General features: G+C 37.2%; 1 pseudogene; it reads right to left on the bottom strand.

Annotated features, from left to right (window-relative positions):
• Window positions 1-947: 947 nt before the first annotated feature.
• LOC136124578 (large ribosomal subunit protein eL42-like) lies at window positions 948-1,251 on the bottom strand (annotated as a pseudogene).
• Between the last annotated feature and the right edge of the window lie 3,626 nt (window positions 1,252-4,877).

The following is a 4,877-nucleotide window of genomic DNA, read 5'->3' as shown; positions in this document are numbered from 1 at the left end:
TCCCTAAACCTCATAAATGGTACTGTGTACCTCAAATTCACAGCTAGAAACATATAAAATGTCCAGTATTCTAATGTTTGGTAATGCTGAATGCTTCTTGGTCACTTCAACTTTTCTCTTAATAGTTTTACTGTGCATTGATGACAATTGTTTGAAAATGTTTTTTCAAGCTTGCAAAATGGCAAGTTTCTAATTCTAACATTCCTCATGTGTTTGTTATCTATAAGTATTCTATACAGAAAAATTGCCACTCATCTACTTGGTCAAGAGGGTATGAGCTATGGTGGACTTGGTTTCAATCTTTTCCCAAAGAACTTCCTCCTTCCTTTTTGTGGGGAATGGGAATTAGAGATCACAATCTGGGTTCTAGGGTTGCTCATTGCGCCTCACTTTCCACTGCTTCCAGGTCTTTTTTAAAACAAAAGAGATGAACTAATTTTACATTAATATTTCTAATTCAATTTTGAGATGTAGGGTTTTTATTTCTAGGACTTTTGTCTCTCAAACCGAAAATCCTTATTCTCACCAACATTAAAACAATTACTTACTCAACTTATCCAAGTACCTATAATGGTTTAAAAATAGAAAAACTAATAGTAGTACTAAAATTAAACCTACAGAATATAGTTAAAAATATAGTTAAAAAATGTCCATTTTCCTAGTTAGGAATAAGAAGTTCCTATATTAGTTTCTCACACACACACACACACACACACACACACACAGATGCATCTTAATTTCCTTTTCTGTGTTCTCTTCATATCTCTTGTCAATTTTTGTATTAAGAACTTGATCATTTTCTTCTCAATTATGAGTGCTTGAAATAATAAGGATATCAAAACTCTAAGTTGCAAACATTTTTCTAAGTTTGTCATTAATCTTTTTTTTTTTGAAGTGAACATAACCTCAAGATTTTATTGTCTTCATAGTAAAACAAGAGGTGAAACTTAGAATTGGATCACTTGGCCCTCTATTTTCTTATCTCCTCCCAGTTCAAAATGCTTACATCTCTCTTAGATCTGCAGCTGGGCTCAACACATTCAAGCCTGAGCACAATATTCTTTATAGTTTTAGCCTTTTTCTGGAAAACTGGCTTAGTCTGCCTACCATAATAATTCAGCTTCCTGTCAAATCCTCCTTCTCTGGGCATATAGAAAATCCTTACCTTTTTGTGTACGGTGCCACTTTGTGGGGTTGGTGCTTGCCATATGTCTTACAGAAAGTCCAGCAAGTTTTAGGAACATTTACCATGTTGGTTGGGACACTATCATCATGGAAAGAAAGCTCATCTACTTTTTCACTCTGTATATAGTGTTTCATTATGCAAATTTTTTAGTTTTTAATTTTGATGTAGTTAAATTTGTCAAGTCGTTCCTCTGTTGCTTCTAGATTTTGAATCAGAGGAAAATTATATCTGCCCTTGCCTTATAAAGGAATGCATTCATGTTTTTTCTTCCTATGTAGTTTCTTATTCTGATCCACTTAATATTCATACAGGTGTACAGTGTGAAGAACAGACTCAGTTTTATCTTTTTCCATATGGCTCCTCAGTCGGCACAGCACTGTTTTATTAAAATCTATTTTAGACCTTTACTTCTGGATGGAACGGACTGGCTTGTGTCTCGATAAGACAAAAACAGTAGAATAAAAATGATAATAATATATGGAGACGCAAGAGGAAGGAGATATGGGGATATAGGTATATGTACAGCTGATTCACTTTGTTATACAGCAGAAACTAACAAACCATTGTAAAGCAATTACACTCCAATAAAGATGTTTAAAAAAATAATATACAAAATGAATTGTTTACTGGTATTGCTGAGCTTTCATGTCCTTCAGAACTTGAGGGCCCCAGTTACTGGAGAGCAGGGAAATGCATTGAAATGAACCAAATATTTGCTGTTGTCCTTATCTTCAAGGAGTTTGATGTATAAGTGCCCAAGGCTGAGAGGCTGAGAAGCCAAGCATAAAGCAGACTAAGAGACTGAGATGATCTTGAGTTCACAATTTAATGAATTTTGACAAATATATCCTGTCTTGTAACTAACACTTAAACAAGATATAGAATATTTCATCACCCTAGAAAATTCCTTTGTGCTTCTTTCCAGCCAGTACTCTGCAGAAGCAACTACTGTTATGATTTCTTTCACCATAGATTAGTTTTGCCTGTTCTTGAACTTCTTCTAATGGAGTCCTAGGACATATACTCATTTATGTCTTTCTTATTTTATTAAACATAGTGTTTTTGCTATTCATCCATGGTGTTTTGTATCAGTATCTGTTTGGGTTTTAGATTGGCTAGTTTACTTTTGAGGAATGTAGCTCTATTCTAAACTATAATCCAGTTGCTTGGGTCATTGGATACCTTGTATCCCTGTCTTACTTATTCACCTTCCCTCTGGGGTTAGATTTTTCTCTTCTTTGTACCTCCACTGAATCTTATATATACTTCTCCTGTGATACCTATACTCTTTGTAGGCAGAGACTTAGCGCAGTTTGATTACAGAGTAGGTAGCCAGCATATGAAAGACTTGACCAGGATTCTGCTTTTAACGGACCAATCACGTACAACTGTAGCACTGCCACTCCACAGTTTGTCGCCTTTGAGCCAACTGTCTTCCCTTGCCTTGGACAAACCCTCAAATTTGTTGTCTTGGCTTGATCTTTTAGTTAATTAGCCAATATTGTAAGTGGCAAGCTAAGCCCTGAGTCAGGTAAATAAAAATGCAGACTGACTAGCATACTACCTGGCATGCATTAGTTGCTCAGTCAAGTGGAGAGAAAGTAGAGGGAACTCAAGCTCAGTACTTTTTGGGCCAGTCATTGAAGCTGCAGAGTTCCCACTGTGTCCTGTAGCTGAGCCTGGTCAAACTATAAAACTATTCTTACTGTGTCATAAGTACAGCAGATACATTTTCCTTTACTTGTGTTTCTCGCGTACACATTTTTTCATGCTATTTGTATATTCTATCTCCATCAGAGAGGAAGTACCTTGTATAAGGACCTATGTTATCAGTACTTTCACTTGCTGTAGGACCGAGCTACAGTTTCATACACACGGAACATTCAAACATGTAGAGAAAGAGGTGGTAATGAGTACAGAATGGAGAAATGAATAGATCCAATCCCTGAGGTGCTTGATAACATACAATGTCACATAAAAGTTTATAAAAACCACCACTCTAAATAGCACAGCAACAGGAACAAAGAAATAAAAAAGAGAACATCTGGACTAAAAGTGAGAGGAAGCAACAGAAGAGAAACTTAGCCATAAGAATGTTGTATAACTGAATTGCCAAACTCAAGGGAAAGGTTTAGAAAAATATGATAGGCTCCACTTACAGGGAACTCGGTTTTCTTAGCAAATGGATTCGGTAACTGGAATTTTTGTTCCTTCTTTTCCTCTGGGACTGTGTGGATGAGAGTTCATTAATGTGGTAAGACTGTGCAGTATCTTTGAAAATGGTAACTTGTTAATAAAGACCCAAATTGCACTATATCTGTGTAATTTGGGTGATGATATGGGAATGGGTAAAGAAGACCCAAACCTACCAGATCTGTTCCCTCTCAGATTTCAGGGACCAGACTTAAGATTATATAACTGGAGAAGAAATAAAATGGAGGAAGACAAATGCTACAGATTTATAACAGATGATTGTAAGCCTAATTGTATAGCTTTGTGCATAAACCTTACCTGCTAACAACTTTCAAGTTTGCATACTGAAGATGAGTTCTGCAGTCTCTGAGTCTCCATCCACTTCATTATTTTTTCTTCTCTCACATGTTTTCATGAGTTGTTCAAGGAAATTGCTGAGTAATAAACCATCCCAAACTTAGTAGTGTAAAACCACTGTTTTGTAATGCTTATAAATTCGGTGAGTCAGACATTCAGACAAGACACTGCAGGGATGGCTTGTTGATGTTCTATGATATATATCAAGCTTCATATTGCTGGGGTGAGTGGAACAGTGTGGGACAAATATCTGGAGGCTCTGCTCCTCACATATCCGATGTCTGGGCTGGGGTGACTCAAAGCTAGGCTCATCTGGGACCGTCTCTAGAGCCCCTCTCAGCATTGTGGCTGTGTTCTGAGTTGGATAGTGTTGAGACCAAGCATTCCAAGAGAGCCAAGCAGAAGTTCTCTGGTCTTATAGCCCAACCCCACAAGTCTCATGAATTCACTTCTCCCATACTTTATCTTCAGAGCAGCCCTAAGGACCCCATGATTCTAGGGGAGGGAGAGGACATAGAATACACCTCTAGATGGGAGAGGTGTCAAAGAATTTGCATCCATTAAAAAAAAATGGCCACCACATCTGTACATTAAAAAACAAACAAAAGATGGTATTTTTATCAAGTAACACTTTCCAGACTTGTTCAGGAGAAAGCTTATGCGTTTGTTTCTGGCCCTTTGGCTTTTAATAGCAATAAGCCCTGGCTAATAGGGCTCTAGGTTAGATTCTGCCAATGAGACATTTGCATGATATTTGGAAGTGGGGAAAGAGGTCACTTTTGTTAGCAGGCAACAGTGGGCACGTGGCAGATCTCTGCTTCAGTGCGACAGTCAGCTGAGTTCATTAGTGGCAATTTCCCTAACCGTCTACAGTATCCTAATTTCCTAAAACCCAGCAGTCTTTTCCTCTATCTTTTCCCCGCAGCCTTTCTATCAGGTCTGTAAGCACTAACTCCCCGTATTAAGTTCCTTTTTTGAAATGCCTGGAGAAATTCCCCTATTTTTACAACTAACTCTTTTTCATGATAAAATTTATTTACATACTTATATTTAATTGGATCAGGGAATTTTTTCGCAGTATCAGTTTCTAGTGGTCATGCATATTCCATTTGGGGATTGACAAAAATTATCTTTATTATAT

The sequence above is a fragment of the Phocoena phocoena genome, chromosome 6 (assembly GCF_963924675.1).
Source record: "Phocoena phocoena chromosome 6, mPhoPho1.1, whole genome shotgun sequence".
Lineage (NCBI taxonomy): Eukaryota > Metazoa > Chordata > Mammalia > Artiodactyla > Phocoenidae > Phocoena > Phocoena phocoena.
Note: the sequence above shows the minus strand (reverse complement) of the source record. Positions and strands in the feature narration are given on the sequence as shown.